At 43.9% G+C, this 14898-nt stretch overlaps 1 long non-coding RNA gene across 5 annotated transcripts in view; it reads right to left on the minus strand.

The window, feature by feature from the left end:
- The window catches only part of LOC101431865 (uncharacterized), a 37566-nt gene that overhangs the window by 6440 nt on the left and 16228 nt on the right, over positions 1-14898 (minus strand). For 2 of the 5 annotated variants that reach the window (XR_009183448.1, XR_009183447.2), the window contains exons 3-7: positions 5406-5847; positions 3076-3268; positions 1900-2840; positions 1220-1346; positions 17-101 (exon numbers count right to left, since the gene is read on the minus strand). This is a non-coding gene — a long non-coding RNA (uncharacterized lncRNA). The remainder of the gene's footprint in view (positions 1-16; positions 102-1219; positions 1347-1899; positions 2841-3075; positions 3269-5405; positions 5848-14898) is intronic. The other 3 variants (XR_187813.4, XR_002798842.3, XR_011647473.1) reach the window with 2 other exon arrangements.

Consider the following 14898-nt stretch of genomic DNA (forward strand, 5'->3'; position numbering starts at 1 on the left):
CCAGCCTCCTCCTTACCTTGATGAGCAGCTCACTGCCCTGTGAGTAGTTGTGCTCTTTGGAGTAAATCTCAGACAGAGTCAGAATGAGGTAGAATCTGTCCCTGGAAGAGGGCAAGAAGGAAGGAGAAAGGTGGGAGTGGGTGGGAGGGTGTAAAGGCTAATCCACTTTATTTTAGCCCCCTCAGACCCAGACTGCCTGGGTGGGCGGTGTTGGAACTGGGTAACTCTGAGCACTGCAGGACAGTGTGAACTTCGGGCTGACCTCTCATGTGGGTACAATGGGGACACCCACCCCCATTTCATGAGCAACTTCTTTTTACATGTGTAGATCTCAACTGGAAAGTGTGTGTTGCTGGGAAGCAAACACTTAACACCCTCTCATTTGGCTCAACTCTGTAAGGGACAGAGGAGGGAAGCAGTGCTGAGGCAGAACAGCTGACCTCAGGTGACATGGGGACCTAGAGCCCCACCCTGCCTGGCCCTGCCCAGGAGCCACTGCCTCCCAGCCTCCCTGAAGGGTGATGCTCAGACTCCATGGGGCCCCTGACCCAACCTGGTGTCCCCTAGAATGAGGTCTGCCCACCTGGAAACTTTCTCCTACATTATCATCAGACGGAGAATTGAGTAACTTTGGAGACCGTAAATGACGGTATAGAATGAGGAGTTGTTTGAGGATTTGGCACTCCTGGGGAGGAAGATATGCCATGAGGGGTGGTCTGAGTGCCCCCCTGCTCCACCTTCAGACCCCTCAGCTCATATCTTCCTCTGGATGAGACACACACTGAGGGAAACCCTGAGGCTCACTATTGATCCAGAAAGTGACCCCCAGACCCAACCTGAAGTAGGAGCTTCAGTAATTGAGTTAGGAAGTGAGGATAGTGTAGGCCAGGGAGGACCTGAGATCCTGGGAGATGATAAGAACAAAGAGGAGTTTCAGGACTCCAGAGAGGGCCCCTCAGCATTCCCTGGCCACCTCAATCCCGTGTTCCACCACCCTGGTCCTGTCTGAGGCCTTCATGCTCTGATTCACAAGGCAGGTGAAGATGACAGGGTTGTTCACATGGTTGAACGGGTTATGGTGTCATGGAGGGTGGGCGCCATTTGCTCCTTACACTTTTTGTTGCACTGGGACCAGATGGATCCCAGACAGTGATAGGGCATCACCTTCTTGAACAGATCCTGGGGAGGAGGGGATGTCAGGCAGTCCCACTCCACCCACCTCAGATCCTGGAGGCCCTCAGGACCCAGGCCTGGGTCAGTGGACTCAGCTAGAGCTCAGCAGGCTGAAAATAGGGTGTTCTCTATTCCCTGAGGGGATGTAATCCTCTAGAGATGCCACTCCACATCTAGCAGGGAAGAAAGAGTTCCATTTTCAAGTCCATCTCATAGCCCCCAGTCCCCGAGGTGCCTCAGGACTCCACAGTCACGGGTGGCCCCATCACTCCTCCTGATAACACCTCCTGGAACTCTGTGTGGTCAGGTGCACAGTCTCTGTGGGGACTAGAGGCTTTGGGTGCCTGCCTAAGGATCCAGTGCACATCAGGGTCTTAGTGTCGATGTAGTGGAGACTCCCAGCATAAAGTGGGACACCCGCGAAGCTGGCAGCACCTCAGTGAGCTCCCTTCAAACGCCACAAACAAGCCCCCTCAGGCTTTCTATTTCTTTGCTCTCACATCATCTTCCAAGTCAGTGCATGTGGCAGGGACAGTTACTATCCTATCTCCAGAAGGGCCAAGTATGGGCTTAGGGAGTAATAAACTTGCCCAGGTTGAAATGCTGGGATTGGAGCCATGGTTTGGGCCCAGGTCATAAGATTCTGGTTCAGGGGATAGTAAGGTGGACATCAGATGCTGGAAGGAAGAGCCACCCAGCCCCACCCTGCTGGGTTCAGCTACTCACCACATCCATCTGTGTCAACTGCTCTGCCACCAGCTCCAGAGGGAAGGCCAGGAGGTTAATCTTCTCAGCACTCAGCCCATTCTCAGAGGCCTCAGGCCAGAGCCAGGAGGGCTTTGGTGGTGTGGCCTGCTCTGGTGCTGAGTTGAGCTCTGGCAGTGTCTCTGCTGGTGGTGCCAGCCTTGCCTCCCACTTGAGATCTATTGCTGCTGATGGTGAGTTAACAGACTTTAGCTCCAGAGAAGGCACTGTAGCTAACTGTGTAGGTGGCACTGGAGGTAGTGGTGGGACTGCCTCCAGCTGAGGCACTGGTGACACACATGTTGATGTAGCTTCGTCCGGCCTGACCATGGGTGCAACATCTAGGGATGGAGCCTGCTCTGCCCCAAGAGTGGCATTGATGCTACCTCTATGGGTGCCAGTGGAGGTGATACCAAAGTTTCTTCAGGCTCTATAGCCTGTTCTTCTGATGGTGAAGCAGCAGGCTCTACCTCCAGAATGGGCAGTGCTGATACAAGCATTGTTGGCAATGTAGGTGGAGCTGGACTTGCCTCTGGCTCTGGAACTGGTGCACCTGATGGTGATATTGGTGGTTCCAGTTCTGGAACTTGTGCAACTGTGATGTAGCATCCTCCGGGTCCTGAGCAGGTGCTCTGGCTGATGAAGTAGGATGGTCAAGCTGCAGGGTGAGCATGGATCCAATACTGTGGGTGGCAGTTGTAGTGGTACTAGAGCCACCTTCAGCTCAGGAGCCAGTGTGACATCAGGTAATGCATCAGGCTCTATTTCCAGGCCAAGCACTGGTGCAGACACATTGGCTGACAGTCGAGGTGGAAATGGAGCTGATTCAGGCTCTGGAGCTGCTCCTGTACCAGCTGCACCTGGTAGAACTGGCCCTAGAATTGGTACTGGAGGCTTTTGCAGCTCTGGTGCTGACAGAGGAGCTGGAAAAGCCACACCATGAATGGCTCCAAGTGTCTTTCAAATACACAGAAGATCCCACTAGGAGGTGAAGATCCAGCCCCCAAAATTGTTCCCTGACTGCCATTTCTAAGGTGACTTGTCCAGGGCTCCTCTTTCTTCCCGGCCCAGAGGCAACCTCTGGTAGTCCCTGCCTATGTCTCCAATCCCATCCCCTGTCCTATAAGCTCATGTGTTCCCACCCCAGGGCCTCCTCACCTTTTGGCTCTGCCTCAATGGGCTCCAGGTGTCTCATCTGTGGAAGCAGAACAACGCTTGTAACTCCAGGGCAGAGCCAGAGAAATGCACGTGGGCATAGGCCACCAGCATCTTGAGGCAGGGCAAGTCTGGTGGTTGTAGGAAATCCTCAGAGTACTGTTCCATCCAGGTGCTCAGCAGGGAGGAGATGGTGCTGAGAGAAGGTGGGAGAAACAGAATCAGACACTGGCCTTTCCTTCCATGCTGCCCCAGGAACCCTCCCACTGGAACATCAAGTCAATAAGGACAGGAAGGATATTGCCTGGTCTCTCCATAGCCAGGCACTGGCACACAGTAGGATCTTCATCTATATGTGAGTGATGAGGGGACAGGGTCTGTCCTCCTCCCCAGGCCCTCATGGCTCCCACCCAGTAACTTCTGCCCACAGCAGCTGCCTCATCTTCTGCCATGTGTCATGTGTGTCTCTTCTTTCCTCTGACACTGCCCTTTCAAATGACAGGGATGCAGCTGCTCCGCCATCCATGCAGGCAGCTAGGACTGTCAGGGCAGCTTGAAACCAGCTGCTCACCACCTCCCATCGTGGGTCTGCACAAGGTGGTGTTTGGGGACCTTAGGGCTGCTATGCGACTGTGGTAAGGAAGGGTCCTCTGCAACCAGTGACCCAGGACTCTGCCCACAGCTTCCTTTGACTCCTTTCCAAGTACAAGGGGAAACCCTCAGGTCTCAGCCCCCCGGGGGCATCATTGGATGGGTGGGGCCCAGTGCTCTGCCCAGATCTTCCATACCACCCACCACCCAAACCCTGACAAGAGTCTCTGGGGAGAAGAACCCCTCCCCCTCCCTACAAAACACTCACTTCCTCATTTCAAGGCATCCACCACATGCCTAGCACTGCCACAGAGGCTACGTCCATATCTAAGGGAGATGTGGGCATGTCACAGCTAACTCACCGAGTGTACCCCCTGCTTAAGGTGATACTGTAACTGCCCATGTCCCCAACTCAAATGGAACAAGAAGGGCAGGGATTTTGGTTGGCTTTGTTCACTGCATGAAGCTACATGCCTAAGAAAGTGCTTATATCTAGTAGACACTTGATGTATACTTGGAGAAGAAGGAGGACTAAGCAGCACCTTCTCAAACATAGGGTGGGTCTGGACCTCTCTGGTGGCCTACAGTGATCCCTGCTCTGAGCACATCAATGTCAGACCCAAAAGGGAACTTAAACCTTAGAAATGAGGTCACCTCCTAAGGTCCCCATACATGGGTCCCTGCAGCAGTAAGAACTTGACAAGAGTCCCTCTGCCTGCATGTCTGTCTGTCCTCCTCACCTAGATAATCTTGTCAACTAGTCACAGTTCTACCAATACATCCCTTCCCACAGCTTCCTGCAAAGGCCTGTGTGTAGCATGGTCCCCAACTAGGAAGAGACCCAGCTGGGTTCAGACCTGGCTACCCACTCTTTACATTATGACTCCAGACTAGTCTCTGAGGCGTCCCCAGTCTCCTCCCCAATACTGTGGGAATCATTCTAACGTCTGCTTTTTGGGGACATGATCAAGTCAATGTGGGGCAAACACAGCAAAACCCCACAGTCTTATTTCACCCGTAGCTATAACACAACATAGACATGGAATAAACAGGAAGGCAATGGATGTAACATCAAATAAAACTCAAAACAGCACAAGCCAGGGCTGTGTGATTTCTGGAAACCCATTTTCACTCCTGAGTTGCTGTCTCAGTCTGTATCTTGATGAGGCACTGGGCTACAAATCCTTCCAGAGGCTTCACATTGTATTAAGGGTCAGATACAAGTGCCTCCTCTCAACCTCTGTGCTGGGCTAACTGTAACTTCTTCCCTGCCATCCCTGCTTCCAGGTGCAAGCAACCCTAGAAACTCCTCCTTGGAGTGAGCCCTGGCCTAGGGACTCATGCTAAACAAAATGGCTAAATGTTAGGATGCCCTCTGAGTTATAGAGTGCTTTTCTGTCTCCACTACTCTCTCTTGTGAGCAAACTCTCCTCTAGATCACCATTCCAATATGAGTCCTCCTGATCAACACAGCAGAGCTGGGAAGTAGCTCTTCCTCCAGCTGAGCCTCAGGTTAATCTCTGCCCACAGCAATCACCTTCCTGACCTCCAATCTGGCCAAGGTCCCTCTGCCTCCACCTCTTCCCTGCTATGCCTTCTCCCAGTTTCCCTCTTCCCTCTCATCATTCTGACCACAGCGTGTCACCTCAATGTGTCCCCCCTGGGCCTCCCCCCTGGTGGTGCCATAGCCCTCCTCCCAGCACCCTGCTTAGCTTCCTCTATACCACTTGCTCTTTTCTTACCCTTCTGTTTGCTCTCATACTTTTGTCCACTTCCCCTTCCAGGTGGAGAACTCCTGATTGGTGGCGGCCACAGGGATTCTTTTCCCTCCACATTCCAGAGACAAAGCTTCCTGCTGGGTGAGTGCTTGGGGCACAGTTGCTGAATGAATAACTGAGATAATCTCAGAAACCCTTTTCCAGCCTCTGCCCAGCTTAGATTGTGGAGATGGCTGCTAGGAGGTGCATGTTGTTTCTGAGGTGGGTGGATAAACAGAAAGGCCTCTGGATGATGCTTCCGTCTTCAGAGGTTGCAGCAGGCACAGTGGGCACAGCTGGTGATGTTGCCTGCGTGCCACCTGCTGGCCAGCATTAGCACTGACGCTAGGATCACAACAGAAGTGAACATACAGTTTGTCCTCAAAAGAGCAGCTCCCAGCAGGCAACTATTAGGCCACCTAAAATACTAAACAAAGATTTCATTTAAAGAATAAATGTTCATAAGAATTGTCATCAATATAAAAGGGCCATAAATGGACCATCCTCCCTCACTAGTCATTGAAACTTTACTACTCACGGGTTTCTTGGTGTTCCATTAGAGAATGTGCCAGTGCTCCCAAAGATGGGAATTTGATATTCCTTCAGTTACTGTGTGAATCTCCACCCACCATGTCAATACCCCATGAACTTTTGTCTTTATTTCATTTTTAATGTTACATTAAAAAAATATGAGATCCCATATAGCCCCCACCCCTCTCACCCCACTCCTCCCCCCATAACAACAACCTCCTCCATCATGAGACATTCATTGCATTTGGTGAATACATCTCTGAGCACCGCTGCCCCTCATGGTCAATGGTCCACACCATAGCCCACGCTTTCCCACTGTCCACCCAGTGGGCCATGGGAGGACATACAATGTCTGGTAACTGTCTCTGCAGCACCACCCAGGACAACTCCAACCCCCGAAAATGCCCCCACATCACATCTCTTCCTCCCACTCCCTACCCCTAGCAGCTACCATGGTCACTTTCTCCACACCAATGCCACATTTTCTTCAATTACTACTAATCACAATAGTTCTTGAATAGAATATCAGTAAGTGCACTCTAATCCATACTCTATTCCCCCATCCTGTGGACCTTGAAATGGTTGTGTCCACTCCAATCTGATATATCAAGAGGGGGCTTAGATTTCACATGGATGCTGGATGCAATTCTACTGCTTTCAGTTGTAGGCACTCTTGGCTCCCTGTGCGGTGGTTGACCTTCTTCACCTCCATGTTAGCTGAGTAGGGTAAGTCCAATAAACCAGAGTGTAGGAGTTGCAAGTCTGTTGAGGCTCAGGGCCTGGCTGTCACATGGTCAGTCCTGAGATTCAGGCCCCTAGGTATACAGTAAACCACAGCACCAACTACAGTTCTGGTAAAATTAACAGGAGAGGCTTGTGGACAAAGATCACATCTGAGTCCAGCTCCATCACACAGAAACACAAACTCCAAAGTAGGGCCAACTGACATGGCATTGAACTCCATCTGCCATGACCATAGAACCTGTGGGTCTCTGTAGCCCTCAGTAGAATACCTGGGGTTGTACCTACTTTATCTGTGTCTGGGACTCTGCTCAGGTGTGCATAAAGGCAACCCCTCTGATAACCTCCCAGCTCTTTTTGAGGACTCATAGCCATATAAAATCCTGTATCCTTTCCATTTCCCCCTTTTATTCAGGTCAAAAAGCATTTTTAACTCCTGGTATTATATGTAGACTAAGATATTCTGCTGGTCCAAGTTGACCCTTGCATTCAAGATCATTTTCTAGTTACATCATCAGCAGGTACTTGGTAGTAATCCCTCGGCACCAGGGAGGCTCATCCCTGGGAGTCATGTCCTATGCTGGGGGAAAGGCAACACATTTACATGCTGAATTTGGCTTAGCGAGTGGCCACATTTGAGCAACATGGAGGCTCTCAGGAGGTAACTCTTAGGCACCCTTCAGCTCTAGGCCTTGTTTTTATTTCAGTTACACAGGCTCACAAGCATAGTCATTAGTATCAAGGGCTCATTGTTGGACCTTCATTCTTTTTTGGTCTTTGCCATTGCACTTGGGGGATTGTTGCTGTTTCTTTAGGGACTGTGATAGAGCTCCCATGGCTAGGAACTCAGCACTCCTTCAGTTGTCTTTAATTGTAACCACTATGAAAATATCCAAACATTTTTATATACCCTGGATATATGCCCTATAGGACTCTGTGCCAACCATGTGTCCCCGTCAATAACATCCCACACCAGTGTTCCTCCCCTGCCATTGTTGAACCTCTCTGTGATCCAGAACTTCTTAAAAAATGGAGCCAAATATATTGCCAGGTTCCATTAATAGTAAAATGGAACATAATGATGAGTTTAAAGGTTAGATATGGAATGCATATTAATTTAGAAAAATTAAGGTAAAAATAAATTGGGGTATCAAAAAACTTAAAAATGCAAAAGCTTTGTTTTTATGTTTTGCCTTCTATTACTGCAATAAGTGTTGCCCTGTATGCAAATTGGCAAGGCAAATACTTCCGTCTTTTCCTCAGTGTCTATGTCCTTTCTTTTTCTTTTCTTTTTCCCTATTAAGCTTATCTTCACAAATGTTTCAGATCACAGTAATTCATATATACAATATACAGTACTCTCACATATCTAACATAAAACCCTTTTCCTTTCCATAGCAATAATCTTTTTACATATTCATACTGTATTTACTAAAACTGATGTACAGATATTGAGACAATAGCTTTCAAATAAGGTAACATTTGTGTTTACATTGTGATTTATATTTTATACTATACAATTTTCTAAATTTTTAGTTATCTTATGTTTTACATTACGATTTACATTTTAGCCTATTAGCTCCTATATATTTTTGGTGTAATTTAACATGTCTTATATCCATCCTTGCGAAATCTTGTGGAATACTTCTATTGCCCACACAGTTACATTGATTCCATCTATTCAATACCTCTCTCCCCCTCCCCTTAGGGCACACAGTAACAGTCAATCTTCATTGCTTGAAGGGCCATGTTCAGTGATACTTGCAACAGTACTTGCAACAGTGTTGAGGGCTTGACATGCTCAACTGCCCTAATGCATTGGGAGCCACCATTTCTCTCAAGAGATACAATTCCCTCTATTTGAGAACATCAGTCCTCCCCAGGATGTGGGTATACCTTCACTCTCCTTATATGGTTCTCTATCCAATGATATAACCCACAATGCAAAATGAGCACTCGCACACTCCCTAGGAGGCTGTCCTGTGTCGGATTATCCCCTTTAAGCATCTTAAACAGGTAACCTTATATTTTTGACAAAGTTTTCTCAGCATTATACTCTCAACCAAATACCTGACAATCTCCTATGTTCATATGTTCTCCCTCTCTCCTCCCAATTTCTTGGACAATATTACCCATCCTCCCATCCCTAGCATCCCTCAAGCCCACAAAACCCCACCCAAAGGTAACCCTATTCCCCCATCTCATCCCTTCCCTGTACAAATACTTACCTCCAGCTTATCATAGACTTCACCCATGAAAGTGTCAGCTCACAACCTTCCTCCCCTCCCCCATCATTTTAAGCCTACCTTCCAGTATCTAGTTCCAAGACAGCTTGGTTTGCTTGTTTTATATCAGAGAGGTCATATACTTTTTGTCCTTCAATGCCTGGGTTGCTTCACTCAATATAAGATCCTCAAGATTCATCTATGTTATCACATGTGTATGTACTGTATTCCTTCTTATAGTTGAGTAGTATTCCATTGTATGTATACACCATATTTTATTTATCCATTCATCTGTTGAGGGGCATTTGGGTTCATTCCAACTTTCGGCAATAGAGAACAATGCTGCTATGAACATTGGTGTGCATTTATCAGTTTCTGTCCTTGTTTTCAGTTCCTCTGGGTATATAAACAGCTGTGGAATTGCTGGGTCATACGGCAGATCTATAGCTAATTTTTTAAGAAATCACCAAACTGTCCTCCAGAATGGTTGGATCCTTCTACATTCCCACCAGCAGTGAAAGAGTGTTCCCATTCCTCCACATCCTCTCCAGCAATTGCAGTCTTCTCTTTTGATAGTGCCAGTCTTATGGGAGTCAGATGATATCTCATTATAGTTTTGATTTGCATTTCCCTAATAGCTAGTGATTTTGAGCATTTTTTCATGTGCTTTTTAGCCATTTGTATTTCTTCTTTGGAGAAGCATCTGCTTAGTTCTTTTGCCCATTTTTCTAATAGGTTGTCTTTTTATTTTCGAGATACAGAGATTCTTTATATATACAGGATATAAGTCTCCTATCAGATATATAGTTACCAAATATTTTTCTCCCATTGTTTAAGCTCTCTTTTCACATTCTTGACAAACTCCCTTGAGGTGCAAAATGCTTTAATTTTGAGGAAGTACCATTTATCTATTTGTTCTTTTGCTGCTCATGCTTTGGGTGTGAAGTTCATGAAGCTGTTTCCTATTACGAGGTCCTTTAGATGTTTCCCTACATTGCTTTCTAAGGTCTTTATAGTCTTGACTCTTATATTTAGGTCTTTTATCCATCTTGAGTTGATTTTTGTATAATGCGTGAGTTTTCAATCTTCTTTTATTCTTTTACATATGGACATCCAGTTTTCCAGGCACTATTTGTTGAAGAAGCCATTCTCTCTCAGTTGAGTGGATTTAGTGGTCTTGTCAAATATCAGATGACTGTATATATGAGGATCTATATCAGAACTCTCAATTCAGTTCCATTGGTCAGTGTGTCTATTCTTGTGCCAATACCATTCCATTTTCACTACTGTAGCCTTGTAGTATGTTTTGAAGTCAGGTAATGTGATTCCTCCAATTTCATTTTTCTTTTCCAATATGTCTTTGTCTATTCAGGGCCTCTTTCCCTTCCAAATAAATTTCATAGGTTTTGTAGTTAATTTTAAAATGCTGTGTTTTTATTGTAATTGCATTGAATCTATCAGTTTTGGTAGGATAAACATCTTAATAATATTTAGTCTTCCTCTCCATGAACAGGGAATATTCTTTCATTTATTCAAGCCTTCTTTGATTTCCTTGAACAGTGTTGTATAGTTTCCCGTGTATAAGTTTTTTACATCTTTACGTAAATTTATTCCTAGGTATTTGATTTTTTCATTTACTACTGTACATGGTATTTGTTTCTTGATTTCCTCCTCAGAGTGCTTATCATCAGTGTACAGAAATGCTACTGATTTTTGTGCATTGATCTTATAACCTGCGACTTTACTGAACTCATTTATAAGTTCTAGATGCTTTGTTGTAGATTTCTCAGGGCTTTCTATGTACAGGATCATGTCATCTGCAAATAGTGAAATTTTCACTTCTTCCTTCCCTATTTGGATCCTTTTTATATCTGGTTCTTGCCTCCATGTTCAAGCAAGTACTTCTAACAAAATGATAAATAGAAGGGGTGATAGTGGGCATCTTTGTCTCATTCCTAATCTTAGAAGAAAAGATTTTAGGATTTCACCATTGTAAATGATGTTAGCCGTGGGTTTTTCATATATACCCTTTGTCATATTCAGAAAGTTTCCTTCTATTCCTTTCTTTTGCAGTGTTTTTATCAAAAAGGGTGCTGTATTTTATCAAATGCTTTTTCTTCATGTATAACTATGATCATGTGTTTTTTTGCCTTCAATTTGTTTACATGTTAATTGATTTTATGTTGAACCATCCTTGCATACCAGGAATGAAACCCAGTTGCTCATGGCATATAATTCATTTAATGTGTTGTTGAATGCAATTAGCAAGTATTTTGTTGAGGATTTTCACATCTAGGATCATTAGAGAGATTGGTATGTACTTTTCCTTTCTTGTAGTGTCTTTGTTTGGCTTTGGTATTAGGGCAAAGTTGGCATCATAAAATGAGTTAGACAATGTTCCTTCTAGTTTGATTTTTTGGAAAAGTTTAAGCAAGACTGGTGTTTTTTCTTTCCAGAATGTTTGGTAGAATTAACCTGTGAAACCATCTGGCCCAGGGTTCTTCTTAGTTCAGAGATTTTTAATGACTGATTCTATCTCTTTACTTGTGATTGGATTGTTGAGATCAATATCTTCTTTCGTCAATGTAGGCTCCTTATGTTTTTCTAGCAATTTGTCCAATTCCTCTAAATTGTCTTTCTTGTTGGAATATAGTTTTTCAAAGTATCCTTTTATGATAGTCTTTATTTCAATGGGGTCAGTGGTGATATCCCCTTTCTCATTTCTTATTTTGTGTCTTTGCATCTTCTCTCTCTTTTCTTTTTGTTAGTCTAGCTAAGGTTTTGTCTATTTTATTGATCATCTCAAAGAGTCAGCTCTGTTTTGTTTACTTTTTCGAGGGCCTTCTTATTTTCTATTTCATTTAGTCCTGCTCTGATCTTTGTTCTTTCTTTCTTCTTTCTTTGGGGTTAATTTGCTGTTTTCTTTCTTTTTTTTTCTAACTCCTCCAATTGTGCAATTTCTTAATTTTAGCTCTTTCTTTTTGAGGTATGAATTTATAGCTATGAATTTTCCTCACAGTACAGCTTTTGCTAAATCCCATAAGTTTTGATATGTGTTATCATTTTCATTACTATCAAGGTAGTCACTGATTTCTGTTGAGATTTCTTCCTTGATCCATGTTTTTCTAAGAGTGTGCTGTTTAACCTCCATATTGGTGCTAAATCTGGGTCTCTGGCCCTTGCAGATTTCCAGCTTCATCCTGCTGTCATCAGAGAAATTGTTTTGTATGATTTCAATCTTTCTAAATTCACTGAGACTTTCTTTGTAGCCTACTGTGTTGTCTACCTTGGGGAATGATCCATGTGCACTTGAGAAGAATGTAGATCCTGCTGTATTTGGGTATTATAATGTTCTGTATAAGTCTATGATGTCCAGATCCTCTAACATATTATTCAAAGTCTTTGTTTCTTTATTCTCTTTTCAGATGTTCTGCCAATGGTGACAGTAGTGTGTTAAAGTCCCCTACTATAATTGTAGAGGCATCTATTCTTTCCCTTAGTTTCTTCAGGGTTTGCCTCACATATTTGGAGGCACCCTTGTTTGGGGCATAAATGTTTATGATTGTTCTTTCTTCTGGAAAGATTATCCCTTTCACTAATATGTAGTGTCCATCTTTGTCTCTCACAATAGGTCCGCATTTAAAGTCTATTATGTCTGATATTAATATAGCTACTCCTGCTCTTTTTTTGGTTACTGTTTTCCTGTAAGATTGTTTTCCAGCCATTCACTTTCAATCTCTTTGAATCCCTGGGGCCAATATGTGTTTCTTGTAGGCAGCATATAGATGGGTCATATTTCCTTATCCAATCTTCCAATCTGTGTCTCTTGACTGGTGAGTTTAATCCATTGACATTATTACTTTCAAGGAATTACATATATTAGCCATACTGTCTTTGAATTTGTCATATTTTTTTTTCCTGTCATTTCAGTTCTTACACTCTCCTCCAACTTTGTCTCTCCTGTTTTTTTCCTTCCTCCTGAAGAACTCCCTTTACCGTTTCTTGAAGGGCAGGTTTCTTGTTGGCATACTCAGTTTCTGTTTATCTGTGAATATTTTGAACTCTCAATCACTTTTGAATGCTAGCTTTGCTGGATAGAGTATTCTTGGTTGGAAATTCTTTCCTTTTAGTACCTTGACTGTGTCCTACCACTGCCTTCTTGCCTCCATGGTTTCAGATGAGAAATCAGCACTTAATCTTATGGAGCCTCCCTTGTATCTGATGGTTCTCTTTCTCTTGCTGCTTTTAGTATTTTCTCAGTGTGGTGCATTGGATAATTTAACAAGTGTATGTCTTGGGGTAGGCCTGTTGGGGTTTATGCTGTTTGGGATGCATCGTACTTCCTGGACATGTATATGCATTTCTCTCAGTAGGTTTTGGAAGTTTTCAGTCATTATTTCCTTCAACATCCCTCTGTTCCCTTTCCCTTCTTTTCCTCTTCTGGGATGCCTATAATGTGTATGCTTGTGCACTTTGCATTGTCACTCAGGTCCCTATCCCTGCTGGATTTTTTCTTTTTATTGATCAATTCTACTATCTGTTTGATTTCAGATGTACTGTCTTCCAAATCACTAATTCTATCCTCTACCTCTTCAAATCTGCTGTTATTTGCTGAGAGTGCATTTTTTATTTCTTGGAATGTGCTGGTCATCCCCATCATATCCGTTATCTTTTTGTGCATGATTACAATTTCTTCTGTATGCTCCCCAAGTGTTTTCTTAATATCCTTAATCTCTTCTTTCACTTCATTAAATTGGTCCATGATACATATTTTAAGAGCTTTAATTAGTTGTTTGGTGTTCCACTCCTTTTACTGGTTTTCAGTTTGTTCATTGGATTGGGTCATGTTTTCCAGATTACCAGTACTGTTTGCATATTTTTGTAGCTGTCTGGTTATCATTGTATCTTGAGGCTTTTATTCAGTTGATTAGTTTTTTCAGGTCAGGGTTCAATTAGTTGTTTTTGTGTGCATGTTGTCTTTCCTTTGTCACTTTGTTCTTCTCATTCTATTTCCTTGTTGTTGGCTAAGTTCCTTTAAAGGAAACTATTAGGGCCAGAGAAAGCAAATGGGGTACGAAAAAAAAAAAAAAAGTAGCACTGATGGTGAATATTAGCAGAAGAACCATGTGAGATCTTGGAGAATGGATACTGAACTCATGTAATCTGTGTTGGTTTATTATAGTAAAAAAGTGGAGTACCTATAATGAGATAGTAAATTGAATATGGGGAGGAATATAGTATGAATTAAAAGGCCAGTGTGGTCTGGAGCGAGGTAAAGAGAAAAGAAAGTACAATAATATAAAGAGTGAATAAAGATGGAAAACTGAATAGCAGTATTAGAGTTCAAAAGTCAGAAATATTGGGGGTTAAATGAAAAGAGGTGGAATGTAAGAGAAACAGTAAATGATGGAGGATAGAAAGGTGTAAAGGAAAGGAGATAGTGTTGGTAGTCAACATCAGTACACAAAGGAAGGAGGAAATTGAGGACGAGGAAGCACAGCAAATAAGAATTATTGCCTGCAGCACCTAATATAAAAAAGAGAAAAGGGGGGAAAAAAAGAGAGGAAGGAAAAACAGAAAAAAGGGCCATGGGGAGATAAAGAGGAAGGAAAAACAAGAAAACAAGCCAACAAGAAAGACCAAACAAGTCCTCAAGGAAGGAATCCTCTTCGCAATTGAATAAACTGCTTAGGAGTCTGACCTTCCCCTTTTCTCCCTTCCTCACTTCCCTCTCTCAGGGCAGTAGGAGGGCTGCTGTATATGGGGCCTCTGTAGGAGATTCAAATGGGTCCCTGGTGAACCAATTCACCTCAGAAAATATGGTCTCTTAATTTCTTGAGAGCACCCACCCCTTGCCAGGAACCCTAAAAATGCTCTTGGAAGCCTGCAAAGCACATCCTACTGTCCCTCTCCTACTGTCCCTCTCCCTGAGATGTGCTACTGGGGGGCTAATTTTCTAACTCCACCTTCTCACAGACCAA

The sequence above is a fragment of the Dasypus novemcinctus genome, chromosome 25, assembly GCF_030445035.2.
Source record: "Dasypus novemcinctus isolate mDasNov1 chromosome 25, mDasNov1.1.hap2, whole genome shotgun sequence".
Lineage (NCBI taxonomy): Eukaryota > Metazoa > Chordata > Mammalia > Cingulata > Dasypodidae > Dasypus > Dasypus novemcinctus.